The sequence below is a fragment of the Lepisosteus oculatus genome, chromosome 16 (assembly GCF_040954835.1).
Source record: "Lepisosteus oculatus isolate fLepOcu1 chromosome 16, fLepOcu1.hap2, whole genome shotgun sequence".
Classification (NCBI taxonomy): domain Eukaryota; kingdom Metazoa; phylum Chordata; class Actinopteri; order Semionotiformes; family Lepisosteidae; genus Lepisosteus; species Lepisosteus oculatus.
The window spans coordinates 20,617,738-20,645,652 of NC_090711.1; the positions used below are offsets into that span (position 1 = coordinate 20,617,738).

Genomic DNA, 27,915 nt, shown 5'->3' on the forward strand with positions numbered 1-27,915 from the left:
GTTCACTAGTCTCCAGCTCTGGAGATAAACTAGTCTGGGTTATTTTGGATATATATCATGCTTCAGAATAAGGTAAAAACGTGGGATATATATATATATTTGCTGGTTTTTGCTTTTGCGGTTTTGTTGGTAAAAATGTATGATATTGAAATGCTGTGCTGGCCAGGTGACCGGGTGTTTTTATTGGGATTCTGCTAGTTCATTAATTTATTGGTTTATTGCATAATAGTGTTATGTCTGTGGAAACACACTTTATGGTTTTGTTGTGATGATATTGGAGAATACGTGCATGTGAGAAAATCTGTGGAGCGGTTTAAAAAAAACGTTGTTTATCTTTTATCATTAATCTTAAAAATAAAAAGTGTCTTTAGGGGGACAGGCAACAGGTTTTAATTAGTATATTACAATTCGGACTGATTCCCTTGCGAAGATATGGACATAAGAATATTCGTGTTCCTTATTCCTTATATTCCTCCATTTATATAAGTATCGAGTGGTATTAAATAAATACAGCTTTTTATTATAGATTACACTTTTCTAAAATGTATTTAAAAAATAAAAACGATTACAATCTAATCTTTCCACATTTGTTCCCCAAATCCCAAGAAAAATCAATCTAAACGGGGAGAAAGCTATGCTGAAAGTTTATTTTAAAAATCTTGAGATTTCTATATTTATGTCTTTAGTGGTTTTAGCGTTTTTTATGCATGCCAAAAAATGTCCGTGCCGTTGTCTCCACTTTAAAGGTACCCCCGTGCTGGAAGAGTTTGACCTCGGAACGTTTTCCCAGCGTACTAATATAGGCACATCTCGCAATTTTGACTTCACTGTGTAATGAAGACATTTTAAAGACTACTTCTTAGCGTAGATAAAAAAGCTTGGATTCTCATGGACAGTATCTTATACACATATTTTTCTGTTGTCTTTGTTGATCTCTTGAGGATCTTTGTGATATTTTGAGCTCTCGTTGAATGATAAAAGTGGCGCAGTTTAAATACTTTTCGTTGTTCGAATTTATGAAACGCTCTGTTAGAAGCAAGGGAGTTTTTCTATCTGTTATAGTAAAAGAAAATGCCCGACGAACTAGGGATTGAACAGTTTTTCAGTGCTTGTATAATCGATGGAAATGTTCAAATAAATGTGCTAAAGAAATAAAAAAGTAAGTTATTCCTTTATCATATTGGCTAGCTAATGTCTCATCCTTGTTAGATCAACAAAATGCTGTGGTGGGTGTTACTTTTTGTCGACGAAAAAATAAATTATTTTCATTTAAAATGACGGTTGCAAATAGTGTGGAGCAGCGTAATACTTTGTGTTTTACTGGTGGAGCTCATACAGCTGTGTCTGGATATCTTGGTCAAATATTCGGCTAGTGTGTATTGTCTGTTTAGGGTTCTGTAGCATTCAACACGGCTGGGCAGCTTGTTCCCCCCTCCCGCTGAAGACTCGGCCACTTGGAAATACCTGTGAAACCGGTTTAATTCGTCACAGCCAGCACTCCCGCAGAGAGTGATGAAAACCACATGAAAGACTTTGGTGCTTAAAATGTTTAGTGAGAAATTGAGTATTGGTGTGTAACTTGCGGAGTTAAAAGCTGCCTTTATTTTCTTTCTTTCCGTCACCACCTGCCAGGGAGCTCTCCTGCGCCCGACCAGAGAGAGACACACGACGAGCCCTGCTAATAAAGCACCTTGAATTGAATTGAGAGAGAAACCACAACAGGTCCCAATCCTACTGGGAGAGGGAGGAGGGAACTCAGTTGATCTGGCAGCCCAGTATGTGATCTCCTGTCACAGCCTGAGGAACAGTGAGTCTGTCTCCCAATAATGCTCCAGCCGCCTACGGTATATGTCAATATTATATAATATCTCTTTGTTGTAAATGTCTGTAACATGTCTGTAGATTTTATTTTACTTCTATTTTTTGTTTTGTTCTATGTTAATTTTATTATTTTTATTTGCTTTGGCAACACTGATTGTACCCATCGGTCATGCTAATAAAGCACCTTGAATTGAATTGAATTGAAATTGACTGTGCTCCCACTGCCAGCGGGGAGAAATAGAGACAGAGGTGCACTTCCTACTGCACTGTGAAAGATACTCTGGGATTAGAGAAACATTCTTCCCTAAACTCAGAAATCTAATCCCAGAGTTCCCATGGAACTGCCAGAATCACAACAGGTCCCAATCCTACTGGGAGAGGGAGGAGGGAACTCAGTTGAACTGGCAGCCCAGTATATGATCTCCTGTTACAGCCTGAGGAACAGTGAGTCTGTCTCCCAATAATGCTCCAGCCGCCTATGGTATATGTCAATATTTTATAATATGTCTTTGATGTAAATGTCTGAAATATGTCTGTAGATTTTATATTAATGTTATTTTTTGTTTTGTTTCATGTGAATTTCATTATTTTATTTGCTTTGGCAACACTGATTGTACCCATCGGTCATGCTAATAAAGCACCTTGAATTGAATTGAGGGGGAGGGCAAACGAGCGAGAGACAGAGAGAGAAACACCCAGGGGTGCAGAACCAGGGAACTATTTACATATTAAAACTATTTCCAAAATTTAATATGTGCTTTTCTATATTTATTGTTAATTAATTGTCCATAATATTGCTATTCTATTTTTTCAAAGAAATGTTTGTTAAAAGAAAAGTTGCAGCGCCAGCTGGATTTGAACACACAACCTGTGGTTTATAAGTCGGGAATGTAGACCACAGTACCACCAGCAAGCAGAGGTGAAACAGCCCTACACATACAGAATCAACAGACATTGTACAGCGTGTATAACTGTGTTGCAGTATATGAATATAATTATATCGTTATTAATTTCTTTAAAAATTACTTTTAAAAAGTACCACTTTTTATACATGCTATTTCACATGTTAGTTAAAGACTTCGATGCTTAAAATGTTTAGGAAGAAATGGAATACTGGTGTGTATTTTTTTCTTTAAAGTACCAATTCCTGGAATCTGACTGGCTGACACCCTTCTGAAGTGGTACCATAATGTCTGGTATACGGAAAAGAAAGCGTAGATAAAAAAGCTTGGATTCTCATGTATCTGATACAGTATCTTTTAATACAGTCTTTGCTGTGTTCTTGAGGATCCTTGTGATATTTTGAGCTCTGGTTGAATGATAAGTGTTTAAATAATTTTCGTAGTTAGAAATTATGAAATGCTCTTTTAAAAGCAAGGGAGTTTTTATGTCCGTTACAGTGAAAGAAAATGCCTGACAAAGTAGGGCTTGGACAGATTCCAAGTGCTTGTACAAATGTGCTAAAGAAATGAGCAAAAAAAGTCATTTATTCCTTTATCGTATTGGCTAGCTAGTGTCCTGTCCTTGTTAGTTAGATCAACGAAATGCTGTGGTGTTTGTCAAAGAAAAAAATAAAAGTATTTTCATTTAAAATGACGGTTAGAAAGAATGTGGACCAGCGTAATACTTTGAGTTTACAGCTTGTCCAAACTCATTCATTATTAATACTATTAGTAATATCTTCGGTAAAGGCTTTGATGCATAAAATATTTCTGCATAATTAAAACATTTATGATAAAGGTAGGTTGTGTACTTTTGCCCAACTGAGCAATCTTGCTTTCATAAAATATACCAACTTTTTAATGACTGATGATTAACATGCTGTAATACACAGTTTAAATTTTAAATCTCAAATGTTGTACATGAGAGGTTAAGCTTTATTGGCTCCTCATGACGGTTTTACAAGGTGATTCCGGATACTTTCCGGCATGACGTCAAATGACGCGTTACACCATGTGATACTGCGTTTTCATGCGGTCTACCGCGAAATACCCCACGCATTTTGAATGGCTGCATCTGTACTTACTGGACTGTACTTAAGTACTACTGTAAGCAGTACTACTGTGAGCAAAAAAAACGGGTTTTGGAGGGGGGATATTATAGCCTTTACAATTGCTGCACAAATATTTAGTAACAAAATCCTTAAAATTCTTTCAGGTCTGCCTTGGCATTGCAGTGTGAGCTGATGGTGTTTCATCTTCTTGTTTTCTATTGTCACTGTCAGAGGAACTCTTAAACAAGCCTGTAAATATATTTAATGAGTTTTTACATGACTTCTTCCCTCTGTAAAGTGGAGCCCCAGATTTTATCATTCCAAGGCAGACATGAATAAATGCATTTGCATTTGCACACAGAGCAGTGTTTACTTGAACATGGAGATGCCATAATGAATAGTTCCTGCACACAACCATTGCAGCACAATATGCATCATTTGGCAGGGCTATGATTCATACAAGTGGTGGTGGATTTGGAGACAAAATGTATTTACATTGGGTTGCTGTAAGTGGAGCACTAGTAAGCCCAAAGCTCTACTTATTATTTTACAAGAGAATGCACCTGACAAGCTTGACAGTATGCTTCTCAAAGCACTTTAAAGGATAACAACAACAATTTAAAAGTTCTGGGAAGAAAAATATGATCAATTTTAATAATAATAATAATAATAATAACAATAATAATAAACTTTATTTTATATAGCACCTTAAAAGGTGGCTTCTCAAAGCGCTTTACAGGATAACAACTGATGAAACAACAGTGGCTGGGGGTTGAAAATACCTGTGAAACCGGTTTGTTCACAAACAATGTAGACAGAGACTCAGTAGCAATAGCAATTAGCAATAGCAAAATAGCAATAGTATGGACACTCAATTGACTTTTTTTTAAAAAAAAACTTTTTTGACAGCTGGTACAGCACCCCACCGCACCCGTGCGCCAGCATTATATTCTCATGTACAGGTAGAATGTGTTCATTGTCTTCCAATGAAAGACGGGTTCCTTTCGCCGAAGTCGGGAGACATAAGAAGCTTGCCACACCCGGACTGTTATACCAACGCATTAGCAAGTTAAAGCAATTCCATTGATGAGCCGGGCGCAATCATTGTTTTGTTCCTTGATTTTCTAGCTGAATTCAGTGGCGCGGATCGTGCTTTTCTCTGGGTTGAGTCGGAGTCCTCGCTCTCGGGACCATTGTAGCATAGTGCGAAGGTTCCTGTCGTGTTCCTCCTTGGTTCTCCCATAGACCACGATGTCATCAACAATTGCTGTAACGCCTTCAAGACCTTCATATGTCTCATTGATTTTCCTCTGAAACTCGTCTTGAGCTGAAATTACCAAAGCGTAGGAATCTGTAGCGCCCAAACAACGCGTTGAACGTGGTTAGTTTTGATGACTCTTCTGTGAGCTTGACAGCCCAATAACCTGACCTAGCATCCAGGACACTGAAATAGCGTGCTCCAGCCAACTTTGGTGTAATGTCCTCAAACGTTGGCAAGGGGTAGTGTGGACGTTTGATAGCCTTGTTCAGATCCCTTGGATCAAGGCATACTCGGAGTTTACCCGTGCGAGGTTTCTCCACCACCACAAGTTCATTAACCCATTCTGTTGGCTCTGTGACTCTGGCATTGATGCTGGACTTCTCCATGTTGTGCAACTCCTCCTTAAGATGGCTCCGCAGTGCAAGAGGTATGCGTCGCGGTGGGTGTACTACAGGAACTGCATTTGGTTTGAGGTGGATAGTGCATTCACCTGCAAAAAGCCCAATTCCTGTAAAGACATCCTGTAAAGATTGGCTTTGTCTCAGTGGGAGGGGTGGTTACAGAAAATAAGGTCCATGTCTAAAATGCTTTTAGTCCGAGTACTGGAGGTGCATGAGTGTCTACAATATAAAAGTCCAGACACATTTCTCTGTCCTTGTACTTGCATTTCAGGGTGCATGCGCCTTTTACAGCCAGTTGCTGACCGCCTGACAGTCAGCGAGATGTGGGCTGTAGAACAACATCACTTTTAAACTTGTCATATTCATGCAGAGGAATGATGTTAACTTGAGCACCTGGTCTGTTTTTTGTGTGACACTGAATCGACGTACAGCTCAACGTTTTCGGATTCACCGCTTGTTTTATTCCACGGAGTGCACCTCTTTCCCTCGTCTGGAGCGGCACGCTTTTGCAAAGTGGTTAAATTTTCCACATTTTAGGCACTGCTTGCCTTTTGCCGGGCAAACGTCCTGATCGCCGTGAGCCTTATTTCCGCAGTAGCCACACTCTCTTTGGCACTGTGCTCCCCACTCCAGTCTAGCGTATCATGCTCTTTCTCAGCCCTGACACGGTGCGCGCCGCGAGCTGCCTGTTTTGGCTCCTCTCGATTAATTGCGAGTACTGCGCTCTCACTGCTGCCCATTGTTCTGAGTTGGGTTTGCCCTAAATCGTGAGACCTAACGATGTCTATGGCTCTGTCTAGCGTCAATTCAGAACCAACATTCAACAGCTTTTCTCTCACTCTCGGTGAATGTATTCCAAAAACAATGCGATCCCTTACCATCTCCTCACTATCAGAGTAATTACAGTCTTTCACAAGGAGCCGCAGCTGTTACAAATCGTTCGAACGGTTCGTTAGCTCCCTGTACTCTCTCGTGAAATTTATATCGAGCAAATATAACGTTTGTTTTAGGCTTAACGTGCGCTTCAAAATGGTCATAATAGGTTTTGAGTACCTTTGCCTCCTCCTCGTCGAGTGTCCATGTGTTGTATACGTCTCTGCCCTTTTCTCCGACCCACAGGAGAAGATAACTGCATTGCTCTTCCTGTCCTGTCTTCTTGAGTGGACCCGAAAACATCAGCTGCACATGCTGCTTGAATTTGCACCAAGCCTCGGGCAGGTTGTTCTCCTCCCAATCCATTTGTGGTGCGGGAATCTATTCTGACACCATGTCTTGTTTCTCGTACATGTATAGTGTAGAAATTAACAACCGAGGACGACAATGTGACACTCAAACAAACTCTTTATTATTTAACCTGTAACTCTGAACCCGTTAGCTTCTATATTCACTTTGACCTGTGACCCTTATTCCTGCTCAGCCCTCCACAAATCAACATGGAGTTTCAATGCTGACGCACACAAATATTACAATCATGGCATGTCAAAGCTTTGAAAAAACACCTAACATCCTCATTTGCAGTTTGTAGGACAGACTCTCCTAATCTAAGCACTTTATGGAAAGCAAAAAAATACTTAAAAATTTGTGATGGTACAGCTTGGGTTCCACTGAAAATATATAACAGTTTCCCATTTACATCCTCGTATGCAAATGCTGAATTGGCTCACAGCAGGCTCCAGTCTCCGACACTTTGTGTGAGATGTGTTAATTGACAGTTATATGAGCAGTGTCCAATGACGTAATGGTCTTGGTGTAACGAAGCGTCTTTCAGGACCCTATGCAGACGACACAATCCGGGAAGAGTGAGGAAAACAGGGAAAAAAGCATGCAGGGGTCAGGAATGAAAACAGGGGTACGTCCACGGTGTGCAGGTGTTCTGGGGGGTGAGTCCAAGGCACACTGACCTAAAGGGAGTCCAAAGGGAAATCCAAGACGAGGCAAATGTCCAGAGCCGGGCGGTCCATCCGAGACAAACGGGATTAAAAACTGGAGCGGGATCAGGTGGAGGCGCTCCAGGTCCCGGACTCGCCTGGTACGGGAACCAATGCAGAGCCAGGAACAGAGTGAGCGTCTGGCTGTTAAGGTGGGCTGGAACAGAGGGCAGGTGCACAAAATCAACTCGGAAGCGAAAGAGCTGGAGCACCCTTAAGGGGGAGGGACTACAATCGTGACACTTGGGCTTTGTCACTCAAATAAAAAAAACTGCTTGTCTAGAAACCATTTTGTTTTTGGAACACATCCTGGCACAAAATACTTTAACAGCTCAAGTAGATCTTTTGTAGCTGCTGTTGACAATTTGTCTCAAGATAAATGCCATCATACCGTTTAAGAGTGCACCCATGGTCAGATATGACCCAGTGTAGATCTTTTTGTCCGGATTGAAAGAGGCATCAAACAAGTTTTCCTGTTTGGACATGACGGACGTTTATATCCTTGCATGCAGAGAACAGTTTATAGACCAAACTAAAAAGACAAGTATAATAGAAATGTCCAGATGGAGCCACACAAAACACCATCAAAACAAGGTATACTGCATTACTGGTAGCTGGCAGCACAAACTGAACTATGATGGAGATTTAGATGACAATGATATTATTGTCCCACGTAAGATCTTGTGTTATTTCAGGATTGGAATAAACACACCTGTATGTCGTCATTATGAAAATCATCCTCATCAGTTGGGGTCTCATTAGATTCTTCTCCAGTAAGCTGCAGTGTTCAACACATTTATCAATCATGACCGCATTTTTTCTAACAATAGCATGACTTGCATTGTGACTTGGGGTATGTAGTTAGAGAAACTTTTTTTTGTTATTTTGGGATTGTAATTTACACACCTGTAAATTGTCATTATGAAAATTATCCTCATCATTTGGGGTCTCATCAGATTCCTTACCACTTAGCTGCAATGTTAAACAAATTTGTTAGTCACATCAAAATCTTCTGTACTAAAACACGACTTATATTGTGATCGGGCTATGTAGTTAGTGAAACTCAGCTTTTTCTTTTTTTAGGAATGAAATATACACACCTGCATGTTGTCATTTTCAATCACGTTGTCTGAGTCCTCTTCACTGTGCTGCAGTTTGAGACAAATGTCTAATTATTAACAAATCAGCAAACTACATATGCCAGCAACATAATTAACACTAGGTTAAAACTTCAGGAATGTACAGTGTATCCATACAGTAGATTTTAGTACTAAGGTATATTAACAAAGTTCAGTCTTCTAACTCTTTAGACTGCGACCCCTTAGTAGTAGTCTAAGGTTCATTGTATAAGGTTAAGTGAGTTACAGAGTGTCATCTCCTACAGATGACAAGGCTGAACTCATTGAAATAAGGAACAGGCTGACAAGTACAGAGGAAACATCAAAGAAATTCGGAAAAGGACATCGCATTAAGAAAAGAAAAGTGTTTAACAATGACAATGAGTCATTTAACAATGAGTCCACTGAGGTTTGGCAAGTTCCAAATGTAACCATACATTTTTGTTAGTTTGCATTTCTTTAACCATTGTTTGTGTAGGAAATTATTTGTTTTGTTCTTTGAAAATGACCTTATTCTGTTTAACTTGTTCAGAGCGTGTTAAAAGAAGACTGTGATATTCTGTGCGTCTTGGATTAGATGAGATTAAAGAGTTAGTAGTTTTGTTTTTTTATATTTCTGTGATGTAATGGGACCAATGAGGAATGTGGCATTCAGACTAATGTGGAGTATTTCTTTCCTTAGGGAAATTGCCACTACCGTATTTTTTCTTTGTTTTTGTTATTTTAGTAGCACTTTGTGCATCCTGGTGTGTGTATATCTCCATCTATATCTATTTGAATCTTTCGGGTTAAAGGTTATACTGCATCCAGTCTAAGTTCTGTAACAGAAAATAATACAACCACTCATTTTTATGATTTCATGCAGATCCAGAATAAAAATAATCCCCATTTGAGTTTATTGTAGTACGGTGTGTTCTTTCCCGGGCTACACAAAAAACACTTAACATTAACTTTCTTTATTAGAAACACCTACCTTGAACCAAGACTCACTGGCCACTTAATTAGGTAGGCCTACATCTACAGTACCTTATAGGTGTATAGCTTTTATTTATTTGAGATGTAATCATTTTCTTGTATTTGGTTGTCAATGCGTGACCTGAACAACTGTAGTTAAACAAGGAAGAACAACTGTGTTAAACAACAGTAGCCTCTATTGTCATTTTGACCCTGGGGCACAGCTATGTCACAATGTCACTTTCATCCCCAAAAAGCCTAGTGACCCATTTAAAAGAATAGCAACATAAACCGTCATATCATTATTTAGTCTATTTTGTTCAGGTAAATAATATTTTTCTGCACTCTTTCTCTCATTAGCTGAAGTAAAGGCTGTGTTCCCCGAGAAGACCCAAGCAGAAATCAGAGCCTTTATGAGACAGAAGCTACCTAATGCAGCAAAGATTCTTAAAGGTCAGTGTGGTGTGGGCCAGCAGAACCAGCATCATGAACACAATGTTTTTAATAGCTTGTACATTTTATGTTGGCTTTCTATTTTCTCTGCTATCTTCTTCAGGATGAATAAAGTGGGCCTATTTATCTATCAATCATATTTTAATAACTAGTGTTATGTACCATGGTACCCCTAAAAGAACCACACTTGTACCATACTGCTGTCAAAACATCATAGAATAAAGTACAGATGCAGCCATTCAAAGTGCGCGGTACAGACACGTACCGCAGGTAATTGGCTGCGGTATCGCGTATCATGACGCAAGATGACTGGTGCTGGACTTTTTTCGAAGAAATGTTTGTTAAAAGAAAAGTCCAGCACCAGCTGGATTCGAACACACAACCTGTGCGTTGTTAGTCACGCACCTAGACCAGTAGGCTACAAGACAACTCGCATGAACAGGGAGGCGAAACAGCCTTACACAGCCCCGTCGCAGTACACAAATATAATCATACCCTTATTAAATTCTTTAGATACGCTATTCCATATTATATTCCCTTTTAATCAAATTCTAAAAGTATGCTTGTTGACTCCGGTATCACGTTAGTTAAAGACTTCGAAGCTTAAAATGTTTAGGGAGAAATGGAATACTGGTGTGTATTTTTTTCTTTAAAGTACCAAGACCAGCTATATACTGTATGTTTATGTTCCAAAATTAATATCGTTTATGGCCCTCACACGCGTTACAGTATGCTCCTATTCTTTTTATGCTCAGCTACTAAGATTTCCCTTCAGTGGTAAAATTAGATATGAATATTCAATACTTAAACGGGCACAGTTAAGACATTAAATATACATATACGTACTGTATACAGTACAGTTTGCATACGGTAATATGTTTATGTTCCTAAATCAATCTCTTTTATGAGCATGTGAAAGGCATGGTGAATCACTGTACTTTGCATGATTGGAAACAAATGCGTGATTGCGAAATGCTGTGGTGTTACTTTTACAAAGACGGTCAATGAAAAAAAGAATGTTGACCAGGGCAATACTTTGAGTTTACACTTACAACTTGTCCAAGGTCATTCATTATTAATACTATTAGTAATATCTTCGTTAAAGACTGATGGCCACAGCTCAAACATGAGAGGTTGAGCTTTATTAGCTCCACCTTGCGGAAATTCCGGATACTATTATTTTGCTTGTCGTATTATAGGAGAATTTACGGTAACTAGCGGTATTTACCGGTAACTCGTGGTATTTACCGGTAGCTTGCGGTAGACTGCGTACAGCGTACCGGAAAATAATGCGGTATCGCCCGCGCATTTTGGCTGCATCTGTAGGTTTCAATGTACCACACCACCTTAAAAGTACCATGGTATACAGTATATGTACCATGGTACTCCTACTATGGTACATGTACTATGGTACTGTCAAAAATACCAGGGTACCATACCATAGTACTGGTACCATAAATGTACAATTTCTTATTGGAAGTTTTGTTCCAATTTTAAAATATTAAAAAATATATATTTAATATAATATAATCCTTGCACCTATACTATCAGTACAGCTGTACAGCACATTCCCGGTTTGTTTTGCGGGGGTATCAGGAGACGACTCAAATTAATGGAGACTCTATAATACTGATGTTAAAGGGTGATTTAAGAATGCAAGTGAAAGGCTAGTTTTAAAAACATAAATATATATAAATTTATATATAAAAAAATATTTTTCTTTAAATACTGCAGCTTTCGAACAACATGAACAAATTTTGTAATCTACTTTCGGTTTCTTAACTAAAAGTAAAGTATATTTTTAAGTGAATTAAACTGAAGTTTATTTTTTGTTGAAATACTGGCTTGAACTGTATTATTGCATTGTGTGGTCAATGTGATTAAACTATCACTGTTTTTAATTGTACACTGTTGGAATGTTCCTGTTTTAGTAAATATATAACGATATAGATATATAATATATAGCACTTCAAAACAATTTAAACACATCGTTATTGGCTTTCATTTAATATTTTTGTTTTGTATCCTGTACTGATTCAAATATTTTAATATTTCGGGAATAATACATAAACACATATTAAAATGTAATTGAAAATATTTTGAGTTCTGTGGAAAGATGTGAAATTTGTTAAATCATAATTTCTGTCAACTATATTTAAAAGATATGAAAATATCGCTGTCAAAATCAGTTTGTGTTTGTAGAAATGCAATTAAAAAGATTATTTTGGTTTATATTGAATAGTGATGGCTCCCAAGTGCAGACAAGACATGAAACGGGTTTTCTTCAAAAGAATATTACAAATGCTTTTCATATCTTTTTCAGACTATCATCAGATTTTCAATATTTCTGCCTGCATAGACTATCAAACCTTGCTGCACAGAAAGCTTTAGTTTTATCTAATTATTTTCTGCTTCTTTCTTTATAGCTTAAATATAACTTATGTGAACAAACGAAAGTTTTTTTTAATGCGACTATCGAAGGGAATGGTTCATTTGCATTTGCTTTGTGCTTCAGTTCTATGCTGGATAATGGCATAATATACTGTATTCCAAAGTCCATAAAGTACCACAAATCCGTGTCATATCCAAGTCACAAAACCATAAACCATAATCCTTTGTTTCTTCCGTTAATCCGTTATTCTCTAATCCTTACCAACACCAACCTGATTCCACTATCTCCCAAAAACGCATTCGCCTACTGGCTTCCATGCTGGTTCACTGTTTCTGGGGCACATATATTTTATTTCCTGACGAGACACACCTGTGTCACCTTGTTTTTCGGAATAAGGTCAGCTGGGTTTTTTTGGTGGACATCTTGCTCGGGTCTAAGTCGAGTATATTGAGCAGGTTGTTCCTGAAATACCTGTCCTGGATGACCCTTCCCCTGATCATCTTACAATAGGTAAGAAAAAACGACTTCTGAATCGGACCCAGATAACACAGAATAGTGTAATGGTGTAACGATTGCTTACAATCCAGCCTGGCTACACTTCCAGGTTGTTCCTGAAAAACCTGTCCTGGATGACCCTTCCCCTGATCATCTTACAATAGGTAAGAAAAAACGACTTCCGAATCGGACCCAGATAACACAGAATAGTGTAATGGTGTAACGATTGCTTACAATCCAGCCTGGCTACACTTCCAGGCCAAGGCTGCAACACCAATGAGAGAATTAAAACAAAGTCAGTGAAATCATCCCCCGTGGAGTCAACTCAAGTATATTGAGCAGGTCGTTCCTGAAATACCTGTCCTGGATGACCCTCCCCCTGACACCAACCCCGTCCTCGGGCTGTCTAGAAAAAAAGAAACAATGCATTCGGGAGAGGGCATCAACATTACCTTGTTGCTTTCGCTCCAGGACTGCGGCGAACTGGCCCGCCATCTCCACCTGAGACCAGCTGTTTGCCCAGGCTGCCATCGGGAACTGGGTCTCAAAGAGTTGCCATGGAACCTCCCCGTTATATCAGCTCGGTCGCACTGGCGCCGGCTGGACCCTGCTGGTCTGGCATCTCCTTCCCGCCACATGGACTGAGGCGACACAGGAAAGGGTCCCTCCTCCGCCGACTGGGCCAAGGTTGGTAAGCCCTGATATGGGCTGCGGCCACCGGCGGCGCTGAGGAACCGTTCCGGCCCCTGGCGGTTTCTGCTCACCCCCAAAAGGTGATTTAGGGGGTCGCTCGGCTGCTGGGGGAACTGGCGCTTCTCTGAGTCCGACATCAATGGCTGCTGATTGTCCATTCTCCCGCTTCTGACACCATTGTAGTATTTTTGGGTTCAGCGAGGATGGACACAGTGACTCAGACAGTTGTTGGCTGAAAAATGGCACTTTATTTTTCGGCACAGCCAGCACACAACCCCTGTGCTCATGCGCCAGCAGAGGGAGAGAGAGAGAATGAGCGAGCACCAGAGAGAGCAATACACTGGGCTCTGTTGGGTCGTTACACAGGGATAGGGTGGTAGTTGAGTATAAGTATAACAGGGGTGCGAAACCAGGGAACTATTTACAAGAATCCAGGCGATTTCCCCAGACTGTACGCCGTCCCTGCCCACTGCCCACTGCCCACTGCTCCTCCCGTCCTGCCCCTCGCCCCAGCCGGGCGCTCTTCGGCCGCAGTGCCAGGCGAATATGCTACAATGTTAAAAGTGGCTGTTCGTAAATGAATATATGAGTACGAATTAAGGAAAAATGTTAATGTTCTTCTTATTTACTGATTTAAATAAGAGTAGATGTTTTTGATAATTTTATCCAGAAATGTTGGGTAAAAACTTTCAACCTGTAATAATGTTTTTTTTTTTTAATTCAACAAAACAGGTCTGTACATGAAGATGTAAAAAATTGTTTCGGTCTTGGGCAGCCGATTCCTGACAGGTATGGCAAACCTTCTAACCCTGGCCAGTGAGCACTGGTGGGTCATGGGCTCCAGGTCTGGTTAGGGTTTGGGCTCACTTTGGTTGAAATTAGTTCAGTAGCCTGTTGTCTCTCCAGATGAGCGAGAAGCTCCAGGAAGTGCTAACCAAAAAGAAAGGATAGTACATGTTTCCTTTTTTCTGTGTACTTATATTTTTATGAAGATATTTAAGGTTTCATCAAAGTTAAACCCATAAATATGAGCGTTAAAGTGTCCCCCTACTTCAGTATGTTTGATATTCAAAATCCTAACGACAGCATTCGTTAATGAGCTTGATAACAACAAGCGTATGTATAGAACACATTGCTAATACACTTTCTTGTGTACACAAACAGAAAATAACAAAGGAGAACAAACATAAAGGTGCCGTGAGCATGTATAGTAACAGTAAAGAACAGAGTTTTGGCCGTTTTGTGAACACATCCAGCCAAGCCACAGGACAGAAACCTGTGTTTGAGAAAGCAAGGCTGCCTGGTGATGGTTTGGGAGGTCTTGGATAGAAAAACACGCCAGGGGCTTTCCACTCCAAAGCATTGTTAGAAGCCCTGACTGTGTCACGCCCTCCACATCTAGAGGGCACTACTGCTCGGGCCTGTTCCTAGTTTCCCTGTGCTTTCCTTGTTCTTCCGGTGTCTTGGTGTCTGGGGCTTTATATTTCTGGGTCTCCCTCTCCTCCTCGCTCGGCATTGGGATCGGTTGTCGAGAGGCTCGCCTCACCAGGTCGCCCCATGTCTGCTACCTGAGGGCTCATGTCTCGCTCCGACTCCACCCGATACCATCAGCCCGGACCGAACCCTCTTGTTTGCTCCATTCCTACCGCTACCCACAGGGTCCTCCGTCTCACCAGTCCCTCTCTACAGCCCCCGGCTACTGTGACAGACTGCTCTCAAAGACAAATTCCTAGTAGAATTTCATACCAAAATATGATCGTACATTTACAGCTGGGTTTCAGTTTTGATAGTAGACATTCCTGTAGCTCAGTGTGAAGCTCTTTATATTTGGATCAAATCTTTATATCTCCTCCGTGATCTTCAGCTTGTCCAGAGCTTCTTGATAGTTTTAGAAAGATTTTTTTTTTCAAGCTTTCAGTTAAGAAGACCTATTGCACCGTTTCACTGTCTGCGCTCGCTACAGGCATAGTGGACTCCAGAGAGGAGAGCTAGGCTACCACTCTGAGAAGGGCAAGACGGAAAAATGGTCAATAGGTACCAGTTGGACAGGGGACCAATAGGCGAGCAAGATGTTGAATGTCATAAGTACTTAGAGCTCAGGAGGCGGAAAGATTCTAATACCGAGCTTCGGTTTGGAGTGAGCAGAGGGTTCGAATGGTGAAGGACAGGGTGTGGAACGCAGATTCAATAATTGGGGACAATTGGTGCTGTCTGTGCTCGTAACAGCCTCAGACTCAATACACATCTGCACCACACACTTTCTACATGGTCTACAATGTGTTTTCTTTCACTACTACATATTGTTCTGGTTGTCTGATTTATTACAGTTTGTCACCATGCACCATGCGCCTACACTGTGTGGTGTCGTCTGCTGTCCTGTTTACGTCCTGAGAGATCACATGAATACAAGGTCCAATCTTCTTGTCCATATGGCCATAAACTCCTCTACTCCTCAACTCTGCTTGATATCCTCAAACATCCCCTCACTCCTCGTGACAGATATGACCGCCCTGCCCCCTCGGCATCTCCCTGCCAAACGCAGGATGCGGAAACGGCAACCACTACAACAGATAGATAAGACTTTATTGATCCCAAAGGGCAGGGTGTGAATTATATCTTGCATTAGGAGGAGCTCACCCCTGGTTGTGGGGGGGGGAGGGGCATCACACATGAAGGGCTAGTCAACTAACACTAACAAAGTGACCATTGGATTATATAGTGTGGTGCCTCCGGGGAAAGGTTTATGTAACTGAGACAAAAGTAATCACACCACATTTCTCTTCTTTGATTTCCATGGAGATTTTCTCTGTTTCTCCAGTCCGTTTGTCTTCCAAGCCAGTCCGCAATCCGTTCACTCAATCCTTATTCAGGCCGAATAATAATAAGCCTTTTGGGCTAACCCAATTAAATAAGGTGCTACTGTCCCTGCCCATTGCTCTCTGGGCCATGCATTCCTGGCAGCTGTTCTTCAAAAGTTGTTAAATATGCTTCCACATCATCTAACTCATCTTTTGAAGCTCAATTTCTTCTTACTGGGATCTCTCCCTATTACTGAGGACCATCTAATTTCCTCTCCTAATCTTCGGAATTCCTCTCTCACCAAATTCTGTTCTTCTGTAATTCGTTGATTAGTCTCGGTTTGAATTTTATTAGCCTCCTGCTGTGCCTGTATAGCGTCTTGTTGTCCTTTTAAAGCCTGGAACTGGGTGAAGGTGGCTTGGGATAGTTGTTGTATCAGTTGTTACATTTTTTTTTAGTGAGAGCTCACACACAAACCGAGAGGGGGAAAAAAAAGTCAACTTTTTATTCCCACAATTCTCAATCCCGATCAGCGGCTGCCCACGTCCTCCACCAAATGTGGCGCATCCGGGAGAAAGGTTTATGTAACCGAGACAAAAGTACTCACACCACACTTCTCTTCTTTAATTTCCGTGGAGTTTTTCTCCGTTTCTCCAGTTCGTTCGTCTTCCAAGACAGTTCGCAATCCGTTCTCTCAATCCTTATTCAGTCCGAGATCCAAAGTCCGTAAAGTACCACAAATCCGCGTAGTATCCAAATCAAAACCGTAAACCGTAATCCTTTATTTCTTTTGTTAATCCATTATTCTCTAATCCTTACCAACACCAACCTGATTCCACTATCTCCCCAAAACGCATTCACCTACTGGCTTCCGCGCTGGTTCACTGTTTCTGGGGCACATATTTTGTTTCCTGACGAGACACACCTGTGCCTCCTTGTTTTTCGGAATAAGGTCAACTGGGTTTTTTTGGTGGCCATCTTGCTCGGGTCTAAGTCGAGTATATTGAGCAGATTGTTCCTGAAATACCTGTCCTGGATGACCCTTCCCCTGGTCATCTTACAATAGTTAAGAAAAAAAGAGTTCTGAATCAGACCCAGGTACCACAGAATAGTGTAATGGTGTAACGATTGCTTACAATCCAGCTAGACTCCCTGGCTACACTTTCCAGGCCAAGGCTGCAACACCAATGAGAGAATTCAAACAAAGTCCGTGAAATCATCCACTGTGGAGTCAACTCAAGTATATTGAGCAGGTTGTTGCTGAAATACCTGTCCTGGGTGACCCTTCCCCTGGTCATCTTACAGTAGTTAAGAAAAAAAGAGTTCTGAATCGGACCCAGATACCACAGAATAGTGTAATGGTGTAACGATTGCTTACAATCCAGCTAGACTCCCTGGCTACACTTTCCAGGCCAAGGCTGCAACACCAATGAGAGAATTCAAACAAAGTCCGTGAAATCATCCACCATGGAGTCAAGTCAAGTATATTGAGCAGGTTGTTCCTGAAATACCTGTCCTGGATGACCCTTCCCCTGGTCATCTTACAATAGTTAAGAAAAAAAGAGTTCTGAATCGGACCCAGATACCACAGAATAGTGTAATGGTGTAACGATTGCTTACAATCCAGCTAAACTCCCTGGCTACACTTTCCAGGCCAAGGCTGCAACACCAATGAGAGAATTCAAACAAAGTCCGTGAAATCATCCACCGTGGCGTCAAGTCAAGTATATTGAGCAGGTTGTTCCTGAAATACCTGTCCTGGATGACCCTTCCCCTGGTCATCTTACAATAGTTAAGAAAAAAATACTTTTAAATCGGACCCAGATACCACAGAATAGTGTAATGGTGTAACGATTGCTTACAATCCAGCTAGACTCCCTGGCTACACTTTCCAGGCCAAGGCTGCAACACCAATGACAGAATTCAAACAAAGTCAGTGAAATCATCCACAGTGGAGTCAAGTCAAGTATATTGAGCAGGTTGTTCCTGAAATACCTGTCCTGGATGACCCTTCCCCTGGTCATCTTACAATAGTTAAGAAAAAAAGAGTTCTGAATCAGACCCAGATAGCACAGAATAGTGTAATGGTGTAACGATTGCTTACAATCCAGCTAGACTCCCTGGTACACTTTCCAGGCCAAGGCTGCAACACCAGTGAGAGAATTCAAACAAAGTCAGTGAAATCATCCACAGTGGAGTCAAGTCAAGTATATTGAGCAGGTTGTTCCTGAAATACCTGTCTTGGATGACCCTTCCCCTGGTCATCTTACAATAGTTAAGAAAAAAAGAGTTCTGAATCAGACCCAGATAGCACAGAATAGTGTAATGGTGTAACGATTGCTTACAATCCAGCTAGACTCCCTGGCTACACTTTCCAGGCCAAGGCTGCAACACCAATGAGAGAATTCAAACAAAGTCCGTGAAATCATCCACCGTGGAGTCAAGTCAAGTATATTGAGCAGGTTGTTCCTGAAATACCTGTCCTGGATGACCCTTCCCCTGGTCATCTTACAATAGTTAAGAAAAAAATACTTCTGAATCGGACCCAGATACCACAGAATAGTGTAATGGTGTAACGATTGCTTACAATCCAGCTAGACTCCCTGGCTACACTTTCCAGGCCAAGGCTGCAACACCAATGAGAGAATTCAAACAAAGTCCGTGAAATCATCCACCGTGGAGTCAAGTCAAGTATATTGAGCAGGTTGTTCCTGAAATACCTGTCCTGGATGACCCTTCCCCTGGTCATCTTACAATAGTTAAGAAAAAAAGAGTTCTGAATCAGACCCAGATAGCACAGAATAGTGTAATGGTGTAACGATTGCTTACAATCCAGCTAGACTCCCTGGCTACACTTTCCAGGCCAAGGCTGCAACACCAATGAGAGAATTCAAACAAAGTCCGTGAAATCATCCACCGTGGAGTCAAGTCAAGTATATTGAGCAGGTTGTTCCTGAAATACCTGTCCTGGATGACCCTTCCCCTGGTCATCTTACAATAGTTAAGAAAAAAATACTTCTGAATCGGACCCAGATACCACAGAATAGTGTAATGGTGTAACGATTGCTTACAATCCAGCTAGACTCCCTGGCTACACTTTCCAGGCCAAGGCTGCAACACCAATGAGAGAATTCAAACAAAGTCCGTGAAATCATCCACCGTGGAGTCAAGTCAAGTATATTGAGCAGGTTGTTCCTGAAATACCTGTCCTGGATGACCCTTCCCCTGGTCATCTTACAATAGTTAAGAAAAAAAGAGTTCTGAATCAGACCCAGATAGCACAGAATAGTGTAATGGTGTAACGATTGCTTACAATCCAGCTAGACTCCCTGGCTACACTTTCCAGGCCAAGGCTGCAACACCAATGAGAGAATTCAAACAAAGTCCGTGAAATCATCCACCGTGGAGTCAAGTCAAGTATATTGAGCAGGTTGTTCCTGAAATACCTGTCCTGGATGACCCTTCCCCTGGTCATCTTACAATAGTTAAGAAAAAAATACTTCTGAATCGGACCCAGATACCACAGAATAGTGTAATGGTGTAACGATTGCTTACAATCCAGCTAGACTCCCTGGCTACACTTTCCAGGCCAAGGCTGCAACACCAATGAGAGAATTCAAACAAAGTCCGTGAAATCATCCACCGTGGAGCCAAGTCAAGTATATTGAGCAGGTTGTTCCTGAAATACCTGTCCTGGATGACCCTTCCCCTGGTCATCTTACAATAGTTAAGAAAAAAATACTTCTGAATCAGACCCAGATACCACAGAATAGTGTAATGGTGTAACGATTGCTTAAAATCCAGCTAGACTCCCTGGCTACACTTTCCAGGCCAAGGCTGCAACACCAATGAGAGAATTCAAACAAAGTCCGTGAAATCATCCACCGTGGAGTCAACTCAAGTATATTGAGCAGGTTCTTCCTGAAATACCTGTCCTGGATGACCCTTCCCCTGGTCATCTTACAATAGTTAAGAAAAAAAGAGTTCTGAATCAGACCCAGATAGCACAGAATAGTGTAATGGTGTAACAATTGCTTACAATCCAGCTAGACTCCCTGGCTACACTTCCAGGCCAAGGCTGCAACACCAATGAGAGAATTCAAACAAAGTCCGTGAAATCATCCACCGTGGAGTCAAGTCAAGTATATTGAGCAGGTTGTTCCTGAAATACCTGTCCTGGATGACCCTTCCCCTGGTCATCTTACAATAGTTAAGAAAAAAAGAGTTCTGAATCAGACCCAGATAGCACAGAATAGTGTAATGGTGTAACGATTGCTTACAATCCAGCTAGACTCCCTGGCTACACTTCCAGGCCAAGGCTGCAACACCAATGAGAGAATTCAAACAAAGTCCGTGAAATCATCCACCGTGGAGTCAAGTCAAGTATATTGAGCAGGTTGTTCCTGAAATACCTGTCCTGGATGACCCTTCCCCTGGTCATCTTACAATAGTTAAGAAAAAAATACTTCTGAATCGGACCCAGATACCACAGAATAGTGTAATGGTGTAACGATTGCTTACAATCCAGCTAGACTCCCTGGCTACACTTTCCAGGCCAAGGCTGCAACACCAATGAGAGAATTCAAACAAAGTCAGTGAAATCATCCACAGTGGAGTCAAGTCAAGTATATTGAGCAGGTTGTTCCTGAAATACCTGTCCTGGATGACCCTTCCCCTGGTCATCTTACAATAGTTAAGAAAAAAAGAGTTCTGAATCAGACCCAGATAGCACAGAATAGTGTAATGGTGTAACGATTGCTTACAATTCAGCTAGACTCTCTGGCTACACTTTCCAGGCCAAGGCTGCAACACCAATGAGAGAATTCAAACAAAGTCCGTGAAATCATCCACCGTGGAGTCAAGTCAAGTATATTGAGCAGGTTGTTCCTGAAATACCTGTCCTGGATGACCCTTCCTCTGGTCATCTTACAATAGTTAAGAAAAAAAGAGTTCTGAATCAGACCCAGATACCACAGAATAGTGTAATGGTGTAATGATTGCTTACAATCCAGCTAGACTCCCTGGCTACACTTTCCAGGCCAAGGCTGCAACACCAATGAGAGAATTCAAACAAAGTCCATGAAATCATCCACCGTGGAGACCAGAGTAAAACTCTGACCTTTACAATAGAAGTGACCACACAGGTCTGGGCTCAGCTATCTTCGGAGTCCGTCCTGTTGCCCGTGAAGTGGGGGAATCGGCGCTTCTCTGCGTTCTGCAACTGGTTCCGTAAAGGGCTATTTACATCTCCATTAATCCACTCCTCAGATAAATGCATGCCAAGTGCTTTTTCTGACAGCAGAAGACTCTTTGCATCTCTGCATATAGTACATCCCAAGTTTCCATTCTTAACGAAAGGCCACGGGTTATGTTTTGAACCCACGGTTTTATGGTTGAACCCAAAAGTAGCAAGTGAAGTTCCCTGTTTTCTCTTGGGCATTATCTTCGCTTTTCAATAACACATATAGAAAACCAAATGTCACTGGAAATTTTCTCTGCAGATTCACTATGCGCCTTTTGTTGGAAAAAACTTAAACAAGAGTGTCTTGTTAGCTTGTCTTCTTGTCAGGTGCAAATCTAAAGATGAAACGTTGCCTACTTTTGTAACAGCACCACCAATGCCTTGATAAGTAATATTATTAAATTGCTTAGCTATTTCTATAGCAAGAGCAAGCTCAAAACATAAATATAAATGTCGTCTGTACCGGAAAGAAAGTGACACTGATAATTAGGACATTTTATAAAATGACAGTTTCCATATTTTAGAGAGTTTTCATTAGGTGTGATGTAAGTGCCACTGGTCTGTAGTCATTCAAGACTTTAGGGTTCCCCTTTCTGGGTACTGGCACCAGGCAAGATGTCTTCCAGAGCACCGGAACCCTTTCTAATCTCAGGCTGAGGTTGAAGATGTACTGCAGCACTGACCCCAGTTGGTCTGCGCAGATCTTTAGCACCCTGGAGCTGACACCGTCAGGACCCGCTGCCTTCCTTGCATGGAGTCTCTTCAACTCCCTTCTGACCTGGTCAGCTGTGATGGATAGGCCGAGGAGGGCAGGGGAAGATGGAGTAGGAGTAGGAGGGATCTCATGATGGGGTGACTGAGGATATGAAGAGGGTGTCTGGGGTGAAGGCCTGTGAGGTGAATTGTCATTAGACCCTGTATCGAATCTGTTAAAGAAAACAGACCTCACTCTGTTGGCCACCAGCCAGCTTGTATCCGGAGATCTTCCTCATGCCATTCCACACTTCTCTCACATTGCTTTCCCTCAGCCTGTCCTCCATTTTTCTCCCATAAGCCTACTTGCTCTCCCTAACTCTCACCTTCAGCTCTTTCTGCACTTGCTTCAGCTCCTTCTTGTCATCTGCCCAGAAAGCCCTCTTTTTCCTATTTAGGATGGCCTTCAGATCACTGGTGACCCAGGGTTTATTATTGGAGAAGCACTGCACTGTCAACACAGAAGTTTATGTAATCAGTGATGCAGGGGGTAAGACCACCAATGTCTTCTCCATGAGGCTAACAGCATCTCATAGTCCAAATTGTGTAATGATGTAATGATTGCTTACAGTCCAGCTAGACTCCCTGGCTACACTGCAACACCCCTGAGAGAGTTCACACAAAGTCAGTGAAATCATCCACGGTGGAGACCAGAGTAAAACTCTGATCTTAACAGCAGAAGTGACCACAGAGGTCTGGGCTCAGCTGTCTTCGGTGTCCATCCTGTTGCCCATGAAGTGGACAGGCGGTGGCCTGCTTTAATCCCAGATGATACGAAAGGCATAGGATCGAATCCCTCCAGAGGAGGTCCATTCAGATCAAAGTGAGGCGAGTGAGGAGTGAACTTTTTATAAGCTAGTCTTTCCTTGGCTACCATATAGGCAGATCTGAATGAAACGGTTTCTTGAATTAGCATTCATTTCAAGTACCTTCTTTTTGCTTCGTCTCTCCAATATCAACGGCACTTTTATGTGATAAGCTATCACGGAGTTTCGCATACGGCCACCATTGAGTGTGAGAGATGGCTTACCAGAGCGGTGACATCACCGCCCTTCCCTGTATTAGCAGGGAGCGCAGCTGCTGGGCTGAGTGGAGATCTCTCTTTAGCTCAACAGGCTGGGTCCCTGTTGAGTGATGCCGGAGGCCTGGGTTCGAGTCCCTGACGGTGGGGGGCCGACCTGATGCGGCAGCAGGCGAGGGCGCCCACGTGCAGCTGGTAGCATTACAATATTTTTTTTTCCGCAACTGGTTCTGCAAAGGGCTATTTACATCTCCATGAATCCACTCCTCAGATAAATACATGCAAGACTCTTTGCATCTCTGCATATGGTGCATCCCAAGTTTTCATTCTTAACGAAAGGCCACAGGTTACGTTTTGAACCCACGGTTTTATGGTTGAACCCAAAATTAGCAAGTGAAGTTCCCTGTTTTCTCTTGGGCATTATCGTCACTTTTTGGTAATACATACAGAAATGTCACCGGAAATTTTCTCTTCAGATTCACTATGTGCCTTTTTTGGGAGAAAACTTAACCAAGAGTGATTTGTTAGCTTGTCTGCTTGTCAGGTTCAAATCTAAAGACCAAATGTTGCCTACTTTTGTAACAGCGCCACCGTGGCCTTGATAAGTAATAGTATTAATTTGCTTAGCTATTTCTAAAGCAAGAGCAAGCCCAAAACATAAATAGCCACCGTTGAGTGAAAAGCTAAACCCCCCCTGGCTCCACTGTAATTCGCACCATGCCAAAAGGAAATTGAGGTGTTACAGCAGCCCAGCCCAAGAAAGCAAGACAGACATCAGAGTACACTAAAATTAAAAGAGCTACAGTAATACAATAAGAAAATAGAGTTAGGAAAAAATAGGTGTGTGCAAAATATACTAATAGTCACTGTAAAACAATGAAATATGTGCAAAATGCACATAGGTATATACAGATTGAAAGTACCACAGTATAAACAGTACAGTAATGCAGTGTCCAAAAAGTACACGAGTACAACATGCTGTCCATAGACAAGCAGATGAAGGCCTAGCAGTCAGAGCCCAGGGCAGTGTTATACACCCTGACAGCCGCCAAGAGGAAGGATCTGTGGAAACGTTCCCTTCAACACCATAGCTGGAGCATCCTGTTAGTAAAAGTGCTCTGCTGTCTAACTGCCTGCTAAACACATTCATCTTCATTTTAATCTCTAATGCTGCTTTTAAAGTACTGATACTGGCATTACACTGTAAATAAATAGAAATGTTCTTGGGGGATCATGGCTACAGGTTCTATATAAACCTAGAAACAAAACTGTACAAGCCCTGACTCAAGCTAACAATGGTGAAAAAGTGAAGAGAGTTGATGAACAATTCACGCTTATCCCCCAGTTTGGGCATGTGCCAGTTCATGATTATTCTCATCACCTTTTCTCTGTTCCTGACAGCCGTCTCTCAAAACTGCATCTTGCTTTGATTGATGTTTCAGACCAACTCATTATTAAATGCATTGTTTCCTCATTGTTTAGTACCACTCTAAGATCTCTGCTTTCTCCAAAAGGCAGAAACATTTGCCTATATGAATAGTTCTGGTTTTCTAACGTATTTGGTGTAGGGCATGTTTCTTTGCACCCTTGAATTCCATAACCATCTGTATTTTCTTGGGTTTTCTCCTCAGTGGGTTTCATTCCTCAATGAGTTGTTCTCCTACTATAATCTTATTGATGTTGTTGGAGAAGACGGTGTAAGTTTGAAAGCCTCAAGCACAGGCATGCTTGACTACACATATACAGTCTTGTGTTTCGGTGTAGCTTCTTCGATTCAAGGATAGCCCTCAGGTGAAGGTCAGACGGGATAAGTCTCTACTCCCTCAAGTACCCCTCCTTTTTAAACAATAACACACTAACACTTTAGACCAGGGGTGTGAAAGTATTCAAATAATGTTACTTGAGTAAATGTACTGCTACTTCCAAAAACAAGTAACTTAGTAAAAGCACCTTTCCAGTTTTGCTACTCAAGTAAAAGTACAGAAGTATCATCTCTTAGCAGTACTGCAGTAATCGAAAGTAGAAAGCAGCTGTCTTTTCTGCTGTTACCCTCGTTGTAACAGACAAATAAGTTCTGGATCCTGAGATCAAGTTTAAACAGATGAGTTTTATTGCATGCAAGGAACAATAAAACTGAAGTATTGTTCAAAGTACTGATACAAAACTTCCAGTTTATATAGTCCTTTCCTGCCACTTCTGATGTAGCTCAGTATTATGGTAATGGGGGGAGGTCACGGTGTTCGTACAGTTCACAGATTTTGGCCAAATGGTCAATGGTAGGTTTCCTTCCTTGGGAAGGGGGGAACCTGGAATCCTTATCAGTTATCCCCCTTTCCTTTGCCAAGCATCACATCGAAAAACATCAGTGGCTGCTGCTTTAAACCCAGTTCCACCCAGTTTCAGGACAACCAGCACACCATTTGATTCACACCTGGATATCCGACGACATGCATTTGTCGGGCTACAAAGGGCATTAGGCTGTGAGGGCATGCAGGGTGTCTGGTTTGCTGGCGGCCCCACATTCTTTTCACATCCTTTTCTAACCATGTCTATTAGAGGCCTCAACCTGAATTCTCCTGTTTTCACTGTGACAGAGTGATTGTTATTTTTCTTTTACAATGTGAAATACTCCAATATTTCCCTCTACCCATCTGGTATGTTTGAGAGTGTGTATGTGATATGAATGAAGGATGAATGATACTTACCCTTTTTGTTGTTTCCCTAAAATCACTGCAGTGTTCCCTGTTGGAGTATTGTGTTGTGTTGGACAACATGGCCACCAGTCACCTTTCAGTTTGTAGTTCCCCACACTGCCACATCAGCAGTACTAGCAGTGCTGATCTTAAAGGAAAAGGTTACTAGTAGGCCATCTATAAATAACTAATGTATGGTTATTTGTTTGGTTTAAAAGTATAAAAGCTGTTGCATGACATTGTTAAACTTTACAGGTTACAGGTTACTTCATTTGTTTAAAAAGTTGTCCACCAACTATGAGCAAGTCCCTTTAAGAGAGAAGGGCCCTGGGATAGGAAGGTCTATTAAAGGGACTGGGAGGGCTCAGTATGGAGGAGGGTGCCTTAGAGGAAAGGTGTGGAGAGCACTCCTGTGAAAGTTTTGTTTTGTTATCCCTATTTTGATGGCAATAAATCCAGTTTTGTTTGCATTTGAAGACTGCTTTGTGGGAGTTTCTTTTCTTTTGAGCCAAACCTGGTCACTTGGCCGGTGACATTCACCAATAGAGGTTTCACAGGGGTCTTAGACTCCTGCTTTCCCAGTGCTGCTCGTCTGGCATCTGCATCTGCACCTGCACAGCTGTTCCCTTGAGTTACTGGAATTATTTCTTTATTGAGTCTGCGCTACAAAGCTTCTAACTGTTCAGAGACAAACCCAGTATTCTTAACTGGAGTCCCTGCCTATTTTTCCACAGCCCACCAGAATTGTGGCCTACATTGATAGATAATACTTTATTAATCTCATAGGGAAATTGATGTGTTACAGCAGTCCAGCCCAAGACAAGCAAAACAGACATCAGAATAGTTATAAAACAAAAGACAACAAAATAAATAAAAATAAATACATAGGTGTGTGCAAAATGTGCTGATCATAGTCACTGTAAAAACAATAAAATATGTGCAAAATGTGCATAGGTTTATACAGACTGATTGTCCAAAAAGTACAATGGAGTAAACATGCTGTCCATAGAGGAGCAAATGAAGGGCTAACAGTCCTAGCCTAGGGCAGCGTTATACACCCTGACAGCCGCCGGGAGGAAAGACCTGCGGAAACATTTCCTTGAACACAGTAGCTGGAGCAGTCTATTGCTAAATGTACATACACCAAATACATACAGTATATACATAAACTTTTAACATCTTTCCTTTTACAACTCCAATCATTGCTCTAAACTGGCTTGCTGCGCTGAGGCAGTGGAAGGCCATTTTTCCGGTTGTTAGCACATTGAATTCTGTCGTAACAGATCAGTCTGTTCTCCGTTCTCCCTCATGCACCAGAGAGGACCCATCAGTAAACAGTATTACATCATCTTAAATCTTCACGGTCCCCCACCCTTTGGTTACAGCAGCTAATGGTCCCGAATCATATCCCACTTGGCGGTGCCTACCTTCATGCCCCTGCGTCAGCACAGCTGCCCAGAACCCATTTCCCACACTTACATACAAAGGAATGGTGGATCCATCTGAGGAAACCCAGTCTCAGCACCTGTAAGAGAGCTTGTTTCAAATTACAGGCAGCTTTTGCTGCTGGAACCAAAACAATCTTGTCCTTGGACTGCACTCCCCCCTTAAGCAGATCTCTTAAAAGTTGTGCTCATCCCGTAAAACATTCCACCCGGGCCCTGTTAAAGTTACACAGTCCTAAACACACAAGGGCCTTATCATAACTGCTTAATACTAGAAACTCTTAAACCTGAAGCAGCTCAGACTTGTGGGTTTCCTCGTCAGGGGAAGCACTCAAAATATCATCAACATACTGAGTGATCACAGTCGATTGAAGCCACGTGATACCCTGTTCTGTATAGTCATTCCTTGTAATGCTGCATAACATCCCAGCCCAATAGATCTGGGATGGAACC

The 27,915-nt window shown here is 41.7% G+C and overlaps 1 long non-coding RNA gene across 2 annotated transcripts; it reads left to right on the forward strand.

Annotated features, from left to right (window-relative positions):
* Positions 1-26,493, forward strand: LOC138223319 (uncharacterized). Of its 2 annotated transcripts, none has more exons than XR_011181745.1 (4): positions 1-72; positions 1,633-1,844; positions 9,837-9,929; positions 13,288-26,493. It is a non-coding gene; the product is annotated as an uncharacterized lncRNA (long non-coding RNA). The 2 variants fall into 2 exon arrangements; XR_011181746.1 differs by having other exon boundaries at positions 1,633-1,807.
* Positions 26,494-27,915: the final 1,422 nt, after the last annotated feature.